We start from the raw sequence: 19,754 nt of genomic DNA on the forward strand, positions 1-19,754 counted from the left end.
TGCTCATGTAACCCATGGAGCAAGGCATTACAAAAATTATTTTATTCTCTTTATTTCATCATTCACAAAGATCATAATTACGTGTCATTATGAAGACTGGACCTAGTTACATTTGACAACGCTCCCTCTTAACTAAGGAGGTAATCATAATGGTACTTGTTTATTCTCAATCTGAATAATTTCTCACAAGAATAATTCGCATTTGTAACTCATTTTTATAGCATCATATCAACCAGCATTATTATATAGCAAGGTCTTCACTAATATCTCTATCTCTACACAAGATTAGAGCACAATGTTGGTGAGACCAATGATTTATAGACATACTTAGCATTGTCTCTCTAGGAACATACCCCACCCTGGTTCACTCTGGATATGCAGCATAAGGACTACTCCTTTCTTGGACTACCTAATCCCAAAAGAATACCGGTCCTCCACGAATACTCTTACTGTTGGATTCCTTATCTCATCCTCAAAGAGCATCATATGCCAAATGATTACACAGTCCTCCATTTTGTCTTCCTAGGTGAAGAAAAAAATGACAAATCTATCTCTCCTTTTCAAACTAGGAGGTTTTATTCCATTAAAGAAATGGACTCATTCCTATCACAAAGGAATGTACCTAGGCTTCCTGCTTAGGAATTTCCCTAGTTTCTTCCGAGTAAGAAACTTTTTCTGAGGATCCCTCTTAACTAGGGACCTATCGTAGCTCCTTATGTGGAGATCCTGAAACAACCAGCTGCTTGGAGATATCCTTCCTTCAATGTCATAAATTTAAGATTCTGGTCATATTTTAATATTATTAATAAATAATTATATATTTATAATTAATGCCTAATTTTATAATAACTAGTCTTTTGATTAGAATTTAAAAATAAAAGTATATTAATTCATTAATTAAATAACTAACTTCCTAACAGTTAATTTTAGACTTTGATGCATCCTTGTTATTTATTCATTAGGATCTATGGATTCTTTCAACTTTGTCCCGAGGATGAACCACATTAGCTAGTTCAAAACGTCGACCAAATAACACTGATGTGATTAATCTGAAAGTCATGCTTACTACATTATGGATCACAAAAGCTTAAGATCTAACGTCATAAATTTCCTTTTCATCAAGGAGTATTCATCTTTGGGAACTTCTATACATGGCATAGATCATTCATCACCTTATTCATGAGTTAGTCATGTCTTCAACTCATCAAAAAGTGATCTATCAAATTTTCCATATGGATTTGCTTCATGTCATTCTACTTTCATGCCATACTTTTGGAAGGAAATTACATCCTTCTATATGGTCTTGTTGGAAATCATTCACAAATATTCCCTTTTACAGTCCTACATAGGCCCAACCAAATGTTATTTCAAAAATAATCAATGAACAATTTAAATTATAATTACCTTTGTGATGATATTTCACCATGACATCTTCTTGTAAGTATCAACATCCTACATGCAGATTTACACATCTTCCTCAAATGTTCAGTATCAAGGGTCTCTATCTTTTTCTGACTTCCATCAGAGCCTTCACATCCTTCTTGGAGTTCTTCTAGTCAAATATTCTTGGAGTTGGATGTTGAAATCCTTCTACCTTCATTGAATATTAGCACGATATCTTCCTATGTTTTCACACACTTCATTCCCAGGAGCTTCCAAATAGAGTTCCTCAATCGCAGTCAACCACCTCATACTTCATTTGTGGACATATTATGTTGATTTCATCTAGTTCATCTCATGTCTTCCAACATTATTTCATAGAAGGAGATTCCTTTCCTTTGATCATGCTTCTCCAAATAGAAGTAGTGATCCTTGTTACCTGCAACCGTATGACATGAATTTATAATATTAAATACAAGCATACATACCTTATTTACCTTTAGGTCATCTAGGTATTTTTCAACAGCTTCCCTGATTGAAAAGATCTTCAACCCCTTCATGTCACCATACCATCATCCCATGAACTCCACAAGTTGGATTTCCTAATTAAACACTTGCTTCCTCTCTAGATCTGTTAATCCTCCAATGAGGATTCTATCTTGCATATCCTTATTCAGCAGATCTTTCCCTTCTTAAACTGATGTATGATGAGACTTGTCTTGGATTACTTCTTCCTTTTATCTTTCAATGAAGCCAGCAAGAGCTATATCCTCCAAAGTTGACTATCATACATCTTCATGTTTCTTATGATGATGTCACGAGCTATTGTTTCTAATTCTTACATGATTCCATGATGCATCGTATTATTTATTATAGCCATATCCCATAACATAAGATTTGGAAGTTATGCCAAGACCTTTTGAGAGGGAGAATATCCCCGACATAGTAGAGATCTCTTACTTCCTCTTTTCTTGGACTTCTTCCTTTTAGCTTCCTCCACTTCTTCGTTGATATGGGCTTCTACTCTTCTTTTGATATTGTCCACTTTAAGGAAATATTTTCTATAATGGCCATAATCTTTACATCCATAGCATTGAATCTCATCTATGCTCTTCTTTATTTTCTGAGGACCAAAATTTTTGAACCTTCCTTTCCTTCCAACAAATGTTTGAGTCTTTAACCTTCAACAATTTTTCCCTCAACTTGTCTTTCTTCTATCTTGCAAAGAAAACACAAGTTATCGAGTGAGGTAACTTTATTATCTTCATGGATATATGTTACCTTGTTGTTGACGACATTGGACCCACCAACATTCAGGGGATCACCCCGGTATGAAGTCCCAACTAGTCCTCACATCATTTGGTGTGGGAATGCCATCTGGTATGATGGCCCGGTTGCCATTGTCTTAAAGATTTGCCTCAAATCTTTCTTGTCAGCACAGGAGAGTGGTCTGCTTTGTCTTTGGGAAGTGAAGTTCGTGTGCCTGATGAGTGTAAGTGTACTTGTGTCAATGGTTCTTTCACTTTGAGGGGAAGAGAGTGAAGGTGACTTCCACATTGAAAGGGATCAATCCCAACTTGGTGAAGAACACACAACACAAAAGGACATGCACAACTTCTGGCAGAGCAGTCCATTTAGATGTGGCTGTCACAACATACAAGGTAAGATAACACGTACAACACTCATGGATCAATCTGAGATGAGTGTGACGATTGTTACAGCAAGGTTCATGTGAAAGGTCTGTCTGGTGTCTGGCAGAGCAGTCGACATGGATGAGACAACATTAACAGCATATACAACACATTTCCATTAATAGATGACGCATTACAACAAATGAATCAGTTTATATGTAGAACACATGGTTAAAGCAGCATGCATTACAAGTGTTAAAGATCAATCGTACAACAAATACAATACATGTGTGAAAAAGTGTTGGCTTGTTAACAGGCTTCTAAATTAAACGAAACTTCCAAGACACATCATTACACCATACATCACTAACATTGTCAGTGGGGCATTGGAGCCACTACTTACTCCCCAAAGAAAATATTATAGACTCTCTTTGCTATGTGGGAGGAGCTGAGGTGAAAATTCCTTTCATGTACAAATGAGGGGGGTATTTATAGCCAAGGGTGAAACTGACCCTTATGGTTGTTTGACTACCCTCATGACCATTCGACTTCCATGAATTTATGACTTGCATGACTCTATGTTCAACAAGTGGGTCTCTTGGACTTTCACGTTACATCACATTGATTTACAACAAGCCCATAGTGGAGATGTGGGCAACATGACTCATGACTTGACTCGACATGACTTGACAAGACAATGCTGGTACATTCATGCTACTTCTAGAGTGCATGTCGAGCTACAGTGTTGTTGATGGATGTCTTCATGGTGTATCATAGCTTCACCTCTGCTTGGCGAAGTGCATGGAGTCTTTAATGGTCCTTGGTTCGCTTGATGAAGCTCTAGCATGTTGTTCCTTTCTTTCATGTTGGAAGGCTTGACAGTTTCACTTATTCACAAAGGTGTATGTTCGTCAAGTTCATCCGCTTGGCAAGATACATTTGTTCGTCCACTTCACATGTTTCATTCATTCGTCCATTGGTGAACCTGTCCATCTTCATGTGTTCTGTTGGGCGTGGGATCTGCCCAAGGCATGTTTTGGGGCTTAAAGCCCAAGTTTTGACTAGGTCCATTGTAAATACTCCACGATTTGTGGGTGCAGAGCGCAAAGTCATAATAGAGTCATAGGGTTGTCCGCCCTTGTTTTTGTAAAGTAATGTTAGTTGGAAAGATCTACCCATGGTCCGCGGACCATGGGATTGTATAAATAGAGCGAGGCTCTAGGGGTAAAGGGATATCATCGAATGATGGATCAATGAATCTAAGGAGTCAATAAAGCATTGAGTCAAAGTGTAAGTCGTGTCTTTGGGTTGTAGAATAGGAGAAGGCTCTGCAGCTGAGTGCGCAGAGGCCTAGTAGTCCGCAGCTGAGTGCATAGGGGAGGTTGAGTCTGTAACTGGTTGAAAGCATTAATAAAGAAGAAGTTTTACCATATTTATGTGTATCTCTTCCTGTTTTATGCATTGAAGTATATTGGGTATGAATTGCAAGTTTATTATCTATTTACTGCGCGAAATTATATGAATGTGCTAAAAAAGTAAATATAATATAAGGCATTTGTGTACGCGAAGATAACTAACTGTCATAAGAGTATAGGTAAGATCCACGGTGTGACTTGGGGAAACAGTGTAGATCACTCCTCCAGTGGTGCAAAATCCCAACAGCCCCTAGTTAGGATTGCGCGAGGGTGAGTATAAAAAGGGCGCGAAGGCCTTATAGGATAGGAGAGTGCACAAAGCACCTAGCACGAAGGTGTTCATCGTTGGACTAAATCAACCCCTCAAACATCTCAAGGGTACAAAAACCTGGTTCCAGCATCCTCCCATACAGCTTCATGTGAGACTTCAGTCCGCTCTTCGCGGACTATTGCTGAAAGGGCCAGCGGTAAAGGGATTTGTTTGGCTAATTAACTTCGAACCTGGGCAAGGCCCCAACAAGCCAACAAATGGTTCCGTTGCCGGGACTGGAATCTGCAAGGAGATGTTTGATGTCGTATCACCGGAATCCAACTAAGAAATAAATTGAAGACTGGTTGGATAGGAAGATTCGCAGGTTCGTGGCACAGAAGAATAGGAATCCGCGACTATGAAAGGAAAATTGATTAGACTACTACCTGTACATGGAAATCCACGAAATTTTCTTCGCATCTTTCCCTACTAAGCTATATGAATGGATCGGGAGGCTAGCAGATAGCCAAGGAAGGTGGAGACACGATAATCCTATTGTGTGGACTCCATAATTGGTGGACAGATTGGAAGCATCGGAGGATAATATTGCACGCGTTGTTGATCACTGGCTCAATCAGATTATAGGAGGATTCATTAATGAGTTCACGGTAGATACTTCAGTCAGCTATAGCGGGCAGAACGACGCTTTCTCAAAGGACCGCGAGGTAAGTAAGTTAAGTCTCTGAACACGTAGATTAAAATGCTACTGTGTGAAAAGCAGATTATGCAAATACATTGATGTTCAGGGCTACACGATGTGGAAGAATTTACAGAAACGAAGGAAGTGCAGAACTAGAAACTAGCCTCTCGATTTCACCTCCGCGAGGGGGCGAGGAAGAGCTTGCGAAGGTCTCACCAAGAAGTGCGATAAATTTGATAAGGCAGAGGATTCCGTTCATAACACCCCCACCCACACCACCACCAGTGTCACCGCCTTCACCCCCATCTTCACCCATACCACCTCCGCCACCACCGCGAGTTGATATGGCAAGTGCGATAAAGTTGCCAGTATTCAAGGGAATAGGAAATGAAGATCCAGACCAATTTTGGTTCACGATAACGGTTGTATGGGAAGCACATGGAGTTACAGACGATAATATAAAGAAAGCGACGATGGTTAGTGTTTTGCAGGGTCACACACTGACCTGGTATGTTAAGTATTCTAATGACAATCTGAACACGGGGGTCGCAGATATCCAAATTGTGCTGAACAAAGAATTTAGTAAGCCGAACTCAGAGGCACAGTCGATCATTGGGTTCAAGGAGATCACAATGCTGCCAGGCGAGACTCCTTGGGAGTTGGATCAAACACTGAAGTGAACAATTTGTGAAGCCAATATGACTTTGATGGATGGACAGCATCGCGAATGGTTTGTAGCATCGCTAATGCTACATTTGAGGAACATGTTGTCAAAACAGAGGTTAAAGACTCAGGCAGAGGCCTTGGAGATCGCGATGAGACTGCATGAGACACCAATATAGGATTTGAACCTAGGATTTCAGTAGATCCACGCACAGTTGAAAAACTTATGCCTTGAGATGCAGAGTCTAAAATAGGATAGGACAGCTCGCCCAGAGGTGCACAAGGAGATATGGTGTGTTAAATGTAAGGGTCATGGTCATGACAAGGACCATTTCCTGGTGTTCGCGAATTACCTCACGGGAGGAGGTTCGATGCCATTAAGACCAAAGGTACAAGCAAGACCTAGCGTGGCGCTTGCTTGTGGTGTGAAATTTCTCAAATAGGGGGAAAGCATATTACGGAAAATTGTCATCTGTTGCAGAAGTACACGCAGAATTCACAACAGTTGTTCTGTAATTTATGTAAATCAGTGGGACATGATGAGCACACCTGTAGAAGCTATGAGCTAATGATGGATGGGACTCCTGCCTACAGAGTTTAGACCAAAACGTTTCCCCTTGACCAGAACACAGGAATGGTGTGAATTGGACTTCAGGGGCATGGACGAGGCCGAGGTGGAGGAGGATCTAGAAGAGGTCGCAGACAGCTGATATGTTACAATTGCGGAGGGCCAGGACACTATGCCCGTGATTGTATGAATTCAACGAGGCCGTCATGTCTATATTGTACATTATTTGACCATGAGACGAAGGCTTACCCCACACTGATAGCTAGGCCGCATGACAAGGGAGCGCTCCAACCTCCCCTGACTTAGAACCTGCAGATGATGAGGACTGAGCCACGCAAGGAAGACCCTAACGTGAATATTGTGCTCCGAAGTGGAATTACGATAGGGGATGATAAAGGCACACAACCTGAAGATAGTACTTGGGTTCACAAGGCTCTGACGAAAGAACCAGAGTTTGATTTGGAGTGCGCTAAGGAAACCTTCATGGAAGCAAAGAAGAGCTTTATTGATGCCTCCACTCCAAGAAGCAAAGACAAAACGGAGCCGGAAATGGACCCATCAATGCTCACAACGTTCCTGGAAACATGCATGAAGCTACTGTGCGATAGTAAGGCTGTAAAAGGATTGAAGGAACTCATTAATAGATGTGTTGGGACCGCGCCAGGAGAACCGCCTGTAGTCCGGAATATTGGAAAGCACGCGATGAGGACGGGAAGAGAAATGAATTTGACCACGTAGATTAGGGAATACGAGATGGACCAAGTGATTCTGGATCTAGGATCGGACATGAACGTTTTGCCGAAGAAGACCTAGGAGCACATGGGAAGGCCTACACTGCAATGATCTCCTATCCAGCTGCGAATGGCGAACCAGAAAAAGATAATACCTATGGGGAGATTGCAGGGAATCACAATGGATATTGAAGGAGCGAGCATGCTAGCAGACTTCGAAGTGATAGAGATTGTAGATGACAGCAATCCCTACCCTGCGCTATTAGGAATAGATTAGGCCACTGACATGAATGGGGTGATAAATCTAAAAAAACTCATGATGATCTTTGAGAAAAAATACCTGCACGTAGTCATCCCTTTGGACCTTGCAAAAGGATCACGCTACATGGAGCCAGTGCGCGACTATGAGAGCGACGACGACTTAGACTACGTCGACAAGATAACCACGTTAGAGAAATACTGGGTAAATACCACCGTGGATGGATAGATCTCATCGGAGCACGAAAGCTCCTATACATCAGATTCTGATGAAGAGATAAAACGATGGCAGAACCAGTTACACGAGGTAACCACGCTGAACTGTAACATGATGATGAGATTGTTGCATTGCATAGCGACAAAGGTAAGGGATCTACCTACTAATGATGGGTTAAGTGAGGTAGATGTTTTTTTTAATAGGTTTGAAAGAGAAGTGTCAGAACACCAACGTTTCGAATCTTTGAAATGGGTATAGTGCGCTACGCCCACGAGGTGGTGGGGTATGCACTAAGGAAGCTTTGAGGACTGGCGTGAATGCAGGAGAATGATGCGCATGCATTTCGAGAAGCCTCAGATGCATCTAACAAAGAAGTATGATGGACAGGATGATCCATGTGTGCACCTTGACAAGTGGACAAAAGTCTATGGGGAAGAGCCGCAACCTGAGTGGGTGCACCTGTTCTGTCATACCCTAGATGTTATACCCATGAATTGGTATATAGAGACAGAGCTACGCCATGGGACGAGTGAATGGGATATCCTGTGTGAAGGGTTCCTATTAACCTTCACTTTTGAGGATCGTTGGTGGGACACTGTTGATGATGTGCTACAAGCAGTAAAAGTAGCCATCTTCAAGATACCCCAGGAGCCAATAGAATTGGTTCAGCCTGAATGGGCTACTCAGCTGAGCTGTGCACTGGAATGTTATAATGTAAACATTGAAGAAGACGATGAGGATCTACGAAAAGTTAACATTCCAGAAACTGAAGGCCATCGCGAGGTTCAAGGACCACTGATTGAAGACCCTGACATAACCGCGCTAGTAAAGACAAAGCAGGTGAACATTGGTACGAAAGCCGAACCTAAGTATGCAACGCTCGGTGACTACTGGGATGACGCGATGGTGGATAAGGTTGCTGAGTTACTCCGTGAGTACCAGGACTTATTCCCGACCAAGATCACGGACTTAAAGGGAATCGTTGGCGATTTAGGGATGATGAAGATCACATTAAAACCCGACGTGAAGCCAGTTAAGCAGAGGCCTTACCGCTTGAATCCGAAATACAAGGAAAAGGTCCGCGTAGAACTAGACAAAATGCTCGCAGCAGGAATCATTGAGTTGGTGGAAGAATCTGATTGGGTAAGCCCTATGGTGGTGCAGGAAAAGAAGCAGAAGGGTGAGATAAGAATATGCATGGATCTCAGAAAATTGAATGATGCATGTGTGCATGACCCATTCCCAACTCTGTTCACAGATGAAGTATTGGAAAATGTCGGTGGGCAAGAAGCATATTCTTTTACTGATGGGTTCTCAAGGTACCACTAGATCAAAATCGCGCCAGAAGATAGGAGCAAGACCACCTTCACGACTGAGTGGGGCTGCTTTCAATACACCGTTATGCCATTTGGGTTGAAGAACACGTCGGCCATCTTTTTGCGCATAGTTGTTGCAGCATTCAAGGAATATATCCACAAGTTCCTGGAGGTTTATCTAGATGACTGGATTATATTTGGATTGGTTAAGCACCATGTAGCGAGCTTACGCTTGATGTTGGATACCTGCTGACGACACCAAATCGCATTGAACCTTAAGAAGTGTATGTTCCTCATTCCCTTTGGGAACTTGTTGGGACATGTGGTTTGCAAATAGGGACTGATGGTAGACCCCGCGAAGATTGCAGTGATTCTGAATTTAGAAGCACCGCGAAGTGTGAAATAGTTGTGTGCTACCCTAGGACACACAGGATACTACAGAAAGTTCATCAAAAGCTATGCCAAGATCACCGCGCTGATGGAGAAGTTGTTGAAAAAAGATGTCTCGTTTTGCTAGAATGATGACTGCATGAAAAGCTTGGATGTACTAAAAGAAAAAATGGCCTCTACACCGATCCTAGTCTTCCCGAAATGGGACGAGGAGTTTCATGTCCATGTTGACGCATCGTGTATAGCACTGGGAGTAGTACTAACACAGGAGGGTGGAGAGGGTTTGGATCACCCTATCGTGTTCACGAGTCACAGATTGTCTAAAGCAGAAAAGAACTATTCCACCACTGAATGTGAGGGATTGACTATGGTGTACGCGCTCCAAAAATATCGGCACTATTTGCTAGGGGGACACTTCAAGATGTATACAGATCATTCTGCGCTGAAATACTTAGTCAACAAGCCTGTGTTGGGGGGCGCATATGCAGGTGGCTCTTATTGTTTCAAGAATATGATTTTGTGGTCGTTGTGAAGCTTGGACACCTGAACGCGGGACCGGATCACTTGTCGCACATTGAGATGGGAGAGGAACCTACTAGTTTGGAGGAAGGATGACCTGATGCACAGCTCTTTGCTGTGCACGTAGCAGATGGACACTTTGAAGATATAATCCACTTTCTAATGACAAGTACTGTGCCAAAAGAATACTTCGTCCAGTAGAATAAGGAACCAGTCGTGTGCGCAGTAGATATTTCTATCAGTGCAGGGCACCTATATAAGATGGGCAATGATGAAATACTGTGAAGGTATTTACCTAAATTTGAACGAAGCCAGATCCTTGCGGATGCACATGGGGGCGCTGCGGGAGGATACTATGCAGGATGAGCAACCACGCAGAAGATCCTCCGCGTAGGGTTATGGTGGCCAACCCTTCATCAGGATTCAAAAGCACATTGCAATGCCTGCAATGTATTTCAAAGAACAGGTAAGCCATCGTGAAGGGATGAGATGCCTTTGAATCCACAAATGACGTTGCAGCCCTTTGAAAAGTGAGGGATCGACTTCGTAGGACCTATCAAACCTCAGGGAAAAATAGGCGCGAGATACATTATCACTGTGACAAAGTACGTGACTCGTTGGGCAAAAGCGCAGCCGGTAAAAGATTGCACGGCTGCGAAGTTTCTGTTTGAACACGTATTGACACAATTTGGATGTCTGAAGATCTTGATGAGCGATCGCGATACACATTTCCTGAAAAAAACAATTAGTGCGCTGATAGAAGAGTTTCAGGTGTATCATCAGAAAAGCACACCGTACCACCCACAAGCTAATGGAACAGTAGAAGAATTTAATAAAATACTAGAGACTACGTTGACCAAAGTATGCAACGCGCAGCGGAGTGATTGGGACCTGCACTTACCTGCAGTACTATGGGCTTATAGGACAACGTGCAAGAAACTAATGGGACAGACACCTTTCCGGTTGGTCTATGGAGTGGAAGCTGTCATGCCAATGGAGTATATTGTGCCAAGTCTACGCATAGCAGTGCTCACAGGGATGACGAACCGCGAAGCCTTGGAGGAGAGGCTCGCACAATTGGAGGAACTTGAAGAGGAATGATTTCTAGCTAGCTTCCATCAGCAGGTACAAAAGTAGCGCGAAAAGGCCTGGCACAATCGACATATTAAGTTGCGCACCTTCAAGGTAAACGATTTAGTGTTACTATATGATAGTAAGTTTGATAAATTCCTGGGGAAGTTCAAGATGCATTGGTTGGGCCCGTATGTTGTTAAGGAAGTCACAAACGGAGGCGCGGTGCAGCTGGTCAAGCTAAATGGAGAACCTCTCCCAAGCAAAGTGAATGGCAGTCAGCTGAAGCCCTACACAGGTGGCTCGGCTCTCTGACTAGACGACAGAAGCACAGTCGTCGCGCCCCATGGAGCTGAAATAAGGCACGTGTTCAGCGTTGGATCGATGAGGCCTTCATCATCACAGCAACAACTGAAGGTAAGCTTGCACAGATGTAGGGGACCCAGGACCAGATCCAGGGAAGCAGTTTCGACATCGCGGTCTCAGAACAACGAGTACATGAGATTCAACAGATAGCTGCTCAGTGCGTTGTTGACATTGCAATTGTCCAAACAGAGTTGGAGGATCTCCACGCAAAGATCTCTGCACCGACAGAGTGACTCGAGGGCGCGTCATGATATTTTTGTTGGGGGTCTATTGGGCGTGGGATCCCCCTAAGGCATGTTTTGGGGCTTAAAGCCCAAGTTTTGACTAAGTCCGTTGTAAAGACTCCGTGATTTGTGGGGCGAAACGTGAAGTCATAATAGAGTCATAGGGTTGTCTGCCCTTGTTTTTGTAAAGTAATGTCGGTTTGAAAGATCTACACATGGTCCGCGGACCATGGTATTGTATAAATAGAGTGAGGCTCTAGGGGTAAAGGGAGATCATTGAATGATGCATCAATGAATCTAAGGAGTCAATAAAACATTGAGCCAAAGTGTAAGTCATGTCTTTGGGTCGTAGAATAGGAGAAGGCTCTGCAGCTGAGTGCGCAGAGGCCTAGTAGTCCGAAGTTGAGTGCGCAGACCCCTGCAACTGAGTGCGAAAGGAAGGTTGAGTCTATAACCGGTTGAAAGAATTAATAAAGACGTTTTACTATATTTCTGTGTATCTTTTCATGTTTTATGCATTGAAGTATATTAGGTATGAACAAGTTTACTTTCTATTTACTGTGCGAACTTATATGAATGTGCTAAACAATTCAATATAATATAAGGCATTTGTGTACGCGAAGATAACTAACTTTAATAAGAAGATAGGTAAGATCCATGGTATGACTTGGGGAAATAGTGCAAATCAATTCTCCAACAACGAAAGCCCCACAGCCCTTGGTTAAGTTTGCACGAGGGCAAGTATAAAAATGGCGTGAAGGCCTCAGAAGATAGGAGAGTGCACGAAGAACCCAACGCAAAGGTGTTCACGATTGGACTAAATCGACCCCTCAGACATCGCAAGGGTGTGGAAACCTGGTTCCAGCATCCTCCCATACTGCTTCGGGTGAGACTTCAGTCTGTGCTCCGCGGACTGTTGTCAAAAAGGCCATAGGTACAGGGATTTTTTTAGCTAATTAACTCCGAACTTGGGTCAAGCCCCAAAAAGCCAACATGCTCCCTTCCTTCAACCCATTCGTAATTTTGACATGTTTGTTGTTGTACCCATACCCGCATTCACTCATGACGAGACGACATCAAATCCAAAACCTCCTAGTCTAACATGAAACATGATCATTCAAATGTGGGTGATTGGGAGAGGACACAGGGCTATGATGCAGGATGATGGCTCTGGGCAACTACTGATGAAAATTGTGCAAGAGTCACTGAAGGATGGAGACGGACAATCTGAGTCAACAGTGACTAACTGTAAGGTCTAGCTCGGCCGGGAGGCAAAAAAGGAACATGCATCGATCTGCAAGACTGGGATGAAAATATACGCAATTTCTAGGTAGAGTAGAGATGGTTGTCCTAGAGGGATTGCACAATTTCTGAGAGGAAGAGATGATTGTCTCCCAGGATTGCACAATTTCTGGGCTGAGAAACTATCTTGGGTCAGTCCTCGCAATTTTCTCAAGGAAGGTTGTCTATCTATATCTCGCAATTTCTGAGTTGGGTAGCCGCCTTGGGTTAGACCTTGCAATTTTCTCAAGGAAGCACATCTGACTGTATCTTGTAATTTCTAAGCGGGGGAGCTATCCTGGGTCAAACCTCGCAATTTTCACTAAGAAGCTTGTCTGACTGTATCTCGCAATTTCTGAGCCGAGCAGGCTGCCTGGCTGGATTTGTGCAATTCTACTAGCTATTGGGTTGGCTGTCCCAGAGGGATTGCACAATTTCTAAGAGCATCAGGTGACTGCTGCTTAGAATTACGCAATTTTTGGGTTGAGCAATTGTCCTAGGATGAATTGTGCAATTTTTGAGAGGGAGAGTATCAGGAAAAATTGCATAATTCTGGAGCCCAACTAGGTGTCCTACTGGGTTTACGCAATTTCTGGAGGGAAGGCTGGTTCCCCTCTAGAATTGTGCAATTCCCAAAGCGATCTGCTCAACCAGCAACTGATACTAAGTCTAAAAGAAGCCTGTCAAGGGGGTCAAACAAACTTGCATGCACAGTCTGACAAGAATATATGAAACAACTGAAGTTGATGTGCTTGACAGTGCAAGACATGCTATTAATGATGGTTGGTAGGAAGGCTCTAAAATGAAGCTAAGGAAAAATTTTGGAGGGTGGTTGTAGCCGCTACAACATTAAGTAATTTATAGTTAAACCCATGAAGAATAATTAAATAAATCACTATCTATTTGATTTTCTTCTAGGAATAATTAATTAAACCATTGTTCAATTATTATTCCTTGTCATATTTGACCCAATTATGAAATATTAACAGATAAATTATTAATTATCTTATTTTTCTCTAGGAATAATTAATTAATTACTAATTAATTATTATTCCTTGTCAAATTTGACTAAATCCCTTAGGAATAATTAAATAAATCATTATTTGTTTATTATTCCTTAACCAACTTCTTGAGATGATAAATAAATCATTTATTTATTTATTATTTCTAAATAAAATTTTAAATACTTTTTCCCTCCTAAATAAAAATAATAAAATATTCCAAGTGGTTATTCCAAGAATGGGGTTAATAATATTCTATTATTGCTCATTATGCGAGGATAACTCAATATTTTGTTATAAATAGAATGGTTTTCCATTCATTATTCACTTTTGATTATTTTCATTGTTGCACTCGCTGCTGTAACTCTGATTATTTTCATTGTTGCACACCATATTTTTGTTGGGTTTACACATTATAGAGGAGAGAGACTCTACACAAGCTAAAGACATTTGAGGATAGCCAAGAACCCATCCCATAGAGGGGGACTGGTAACATTTATTTTTTCCCTTCACGGGTGTTATAATAAAAATGATTCTTTGTATATCTGGTTTCCATTGGATGATTGGAGTTATTACTATTTATTTTTGTTGTTTAACTATGATTGTGACATAGATGAGAATTTTGGCAGGTTTTAATTCTATCAATTGCTGCAAATCAACAATGTTTAGCAGCCATTTATATTATTGATATTGTTTGTCATTCACGATCTTAAGTGAGTTATTTTCGTACATCTTTGAGACGAAAACACTACAACGAAATTGGAAACTCCATTGGTTTTATACTTCAGATCCAGAAACATGGGTGACCTTCAATTTTCGGCTTAGGGTATCTTTTTCTTTCAGTCTCTTCATGTTGTTTTCTAGCTTTCTAACCCTTAATGTGTTAAATTTCTGACTTCTACGAGTTTTCTGGCCTTTTCCGTAGGTCACAGGAACCAGCCACAACAGAGACGACAATTTTTTCGGAGATTTGGTGACCGAGAATCAAGGAGAAGAAATCATATTTTTTAGCCCAAAAATTGTGATCTAGAGTCGAAAGGGCACCTTTTAGCCCAAAAAGTGTGATCCCCCCTGAAAACAAGTAAGTACCTGCGATTTCCAAGTTTTTATCAGATCTGTTTCTGGGTTTTGCCGAGAGATATTTGCTGGGTTGTTTGACCTCTGTCTCATCACGCTAAGGCCTTAATCTACTATAATTTACTCATCAGTGTAGAATTAGCCCCCTAGAGCTTCTAGTACACTTCCACCTTTATAGGAGGAGTTTCTCTAAGTGAGTAGTCTGAGTTTCTGCAGCACTTTCAGCCATATTTTCCAGATCTGTACCCTTTTGTTTCATATCTATAAAGATAGGTTGTCACCATCCATAGTTTCGTATGAAACCTTGTTTGGTCATTGGCCTTAGGGTCCCATCAGTTACCCTAAGTTTTTCACCCATCTCCCTATCTTTTTGCAGCGATCTTCCTCTCTGGTTTTTTGTTGTAGTTGCACCACTTTCCAGCAGCCTAGTGTCATTTGATCCCAGTCACACCAACAATTAGATCTCTTGACCTTTTTTAGTGTGTTTTCCTTCAATTTAGCCACCAACCAGCACAGTGTTTGAAAACCCAGTTTGGGTGGGGTTTAGTTAATTGTTTTGTTGTTCATTTTCTATTGTTCATTTCTGTTTATTTTCTGCAAGCTTTTTTCTTTTTTCTTACAAACACGAACTGGGCTTAATCAATAAATACACTTACACACACAAGCACACCTTAAGTGAAGGGCGCTTGGTTTACACCACCAAGCCAAGACTTAACATAATAAATTTGTCTCCTCTCATCGAGACAAAGGCATATTGTTGATCTCCCTTCACCATTTCTGTGTTACATGTGTCTTACCAGCATTGCACCATGAAGGCATTTGTCACAGAGATTATTACGAATTCACCCCTATTTTCCACTTGTAAATATTACTCCTCCCCACACGATTTGATTTCATAGTCCCCCGAGTCCCCATACCAACTCTTCTCCTATTTCATCTGACTCCCCATCTGATTCCGAGCCCCCTTCACCGCATATAAACACCATGTCTGGACCCACAACTGGTGTAGGAACCCAAACTAGTGTTGGCTCCAGTTATATCCTGGTGGTCACATCAAGAGGATAAGTCTCGAGAACCATTCCGGCAGCCCCCATGCTCCCTTTTATGATTGGGTTAAGTCTACCATATTTTAGCCAGTTGATAAATGACCCCATACACCACAATGCTTGTTTGCCTGCTATGTCGACTATGCTTCCCTCAAACATGCCAAATTTTTAGGGTAATGTTGGAGAGGATCTGACCAACCATGTCCACTCCTTCCACATGTGGTGTTCATCCAAATCCATTACTGATGACTCCATTCATCTTCAGCTCTTCCAACAGACGCTCGCTGGAGACGTTGCAAAATGGTATGTAGACCAGCCTGCCGCATCACATTCCATTTTCGTGATGCTTGCTAAAGCGTTCCTCTCATACTTCTAGTTACCTCTCTGGTACGACACTGGTATAGAGCTATTGACCTCATTCATCAGTCCTCCACAACTCGCCTTTCTGACCATGTTCAAGAGTGGCGTCGAAGGAGGAGCACATGTCGTGCCCCACCCTTCGAAGACCATGCCTATCTACATTGATTTCTTAGGAGCCTTTTAGCACCCATTGGAAGAGATGCGACGTCCCATTTTCCTCAAACCGAGGAAGAAGCTCTCCAAACTGCTCTAAGATATGACCTGATTTATGTGCAATCTAGTTATTTCTATACCATCATTCAAGGCCTCCCCCGTCCTTGAGGTGTCAATGCACTGGGGGCATCTCACATCGCTGATGGTATCATTGGAACCCTTTCACACCCTTTGCCATGTACTCAGCAAAGTTATGGATATCCACAAAGGTGCACCAGTTCCTCTAGCACTCATGCCCCTCCTACTAGCAACATGTTTTCAAGACCCCAACCTGTTTACCAAACTATTGCTCCTCCTTGTGCGCAGTCGAGCGCTCCATCCCCTCAAGCATTAGCGTCACAGCCTCCCATGCATCCTCATCCCCAGCAGCCACCGCCCCCTCAAGGTCAAGTGTTTGCGCAGCAGAGTGTGACCAATCCCCAAAATTCGAAGAAAAATAATAAAGGAAAATGTAACAAGGGTAGCCAGGGTAATCAAGGTAATCAACTTAGTGAACACCAGGGGAACCAGCCTAACACTAATAACTAACAACATGGCAACCACCCCAAGAATAACAAGGCTATTCGTGCGAACAAGCCTTGTGAATGTTGTGGTGTACATGGACATTATACAAATGAGTGTCCTCTTCTACCCCGGATGCATTGTTGGCTACTTGGGGCCTGACCCAGGTTCAATAGTGAGTTTAGCCAAGCAAATCCCAATACTACTGGCCCTTTTGGCAAGAGTCGGCGGTGTGTGGACTGAAGTCTCACTCGAGGTAGTATGGGAGGGTGCTGGAACTAGGTTTCCGCACCCTAGGGATGTCTTGATGAAGACTGGGAAGTTCACGAACCAATCTTGCGCTCTTGCGCTGCTCCGCGCAGTCGTCTGTCCTTCACGACTTGTGCAATTGCTTCCGCATAGCTTTTTGAAGGGCGCGAAGAGATGTTTTCTAGATTCTTTATCCTTACTATGCTTTTATTATAGATTTTAACTTAATTATGTGGGCCCAATATTCTTATTGATCATTCAACATTTATAACCAGTGCGTGCAATCATAAACTGTAAAGAGATGCATAAATATCACAGAAGAAATAAACACATAGTATTCTAGAATCAACTTATCTTTTATTAATCCTTTGTTCAAGTACAATCCCAACTCCGCCCTGCGCACTCAGCTGCAGGGGTTTGTGCACACAACTGCGGACTCTACCAGGCCTCTGCGCACTCAGCTGTAGAGCCTCTTACTACTACTACGACCCAAGACTCAAACTTACAGACTCAGAGCGAATTCCTCATTCAAAAACCCATATTACTTCTCAAAGCTAAGACTGCCTTTTACACTTAGAGCCTTGCTCTATTTATACAATCCCATGGTTCGCAGACCATGGGTAGGCCAACACACTCTATATTAAATTACATTATTTTAGGTGTACAACCCTAGACTCTTGCGCTCTGTGCCCACATTTTGCGGGGTCTTTACATTACATTGACCAGAACTCGGGCTTTAAGCCCCAAAAACATGCTATGGGGGGATCCGCTGCCCAAAGTTATGGCTATCCATAGAGGGGCACTAATTCCTCTAGCACTCATGCCCCTCCTACTAGCAACATGTTTTCAGGACCCTAACCTGTTTACCAAACCATTGCTCCTCCTTGTGCACAGTCGAGTGCTCCATCCCCTCAAGCATTAGCACCGCAGTCTCCCATGCATCCTCATCCCCAGGAGCCACTGCCCCCTCGAGGTCAAGTGTTTTCACAGTAGAGTGTGACCAATCCCCAAAATTTGAATAAAAATAATAAAGGAAAAGGTAACAAGGGTAACCAAGGTAATCAAGGTAATCAACATAGTGAACACCAGGGGAACCAGCCTAACACTAACAACCAGCAACATGGCAACCAGCCCAAGAAGAACAAGGTTATTCGTATGAACAAGCCTTGTGCATGTTGTGGTGTACATGGCCATTATACACATGAGTGTCCTCTTCTACCCTAGATGCGCCAAATGTGGGAAGCCCAAGCATCTTCTAAAGGTCAGCAATCGCCTCAAAATCTCGCGCCATCTCAAACAACAGTGCTTACAAATCATTTCCCTCAGCAAGGATTTTTTGTTGCTCAACCTCAGCTAGGTCAAGCAGCCCATCCCCCCCAACCTTCTGATTCTGGAGACTACCATATCCTTATGATGAATTATGATGAGGTTAACCCATCCAATATCAACCTGCAAACTCGATCGCATTAACATGACAAGCCATCGACTTCGTCCACCCCTGAGTCCAAAACCAAAGCTTTTTTTGAGCCTCTTACGACAAAAAATGGTCCCTTACAGATCCTTCAACCTAAAGTTAAGGCCATTCTCAAGATCCCAAAGGGACTATTATGTCGTAACGTGACTTATAACTGAGCTTCCCATACATACCGGATAGTAGACGACTTCGCGCAATCACCTGCTCCCATGTCAACGATAGAAGTAATCCATTCATGCCCATCTCAAAATAAATCTCTACTAACTTCTTTGGTTGCATTAGATCCTTCTAACGATTGTTTGATTGTCTTCCCAATTGATACATTAGAACATCTGCCATTACCTTCATATGTTTCTTTCGAGATACCAGTTCGAGTCCATAATACCATAATCTGCTGATGCATTATTTACAAAGGTGCATCCACTTGTGTGATGTCCACTGTCGTTTGGAAACAACTTAAGTCACCTAAGTTGTCCCCCTCCACCATCATTTTTCATTCTTGGGACGAACACTCCTCCCACTCCCTTGGCATGTACCACCACTATCTAGTGACCCTTGTAGGCAAGATTGTTCATGTCGACATTGAGGTTATTAATGCCCATTTGGATTACAACATTCTCTTAGGTCGTAGTTACACATATGCCATGTCGGTTGTTGCATCTGCGGTGTTCTGCAAGATGTGCTTCCCCCATGAAGGGAAGATCGTTACCATCGATCAGTTGACTTACTACGAGCCGACATCCGTGACCTCCCCTGAGTCCATTATCTCGTCAGTGTCAAATAAGCAGTCTCCAACTCCTCTTACCAGTGTTTCACCCGGAGTCTATAAAGATTCCTCATTGTTGGGTGTTTT

The sequence above is a fragment of the Pinus tabuliformis genome, chromosome 6 (genome assembly GCF_031772625.1).
Source record: "Pinus tabuliformis cultivar Carrire ecotype Pingquan chromosome 6, CPIR1, whole genome shotgun sequence".
Lineage (NCBI taxonomy): Eukaryota > Viridiplantae > Streptophyta > Pinopsida > Pinales > Pinaceae > Pinus > Pinus tabuliformis.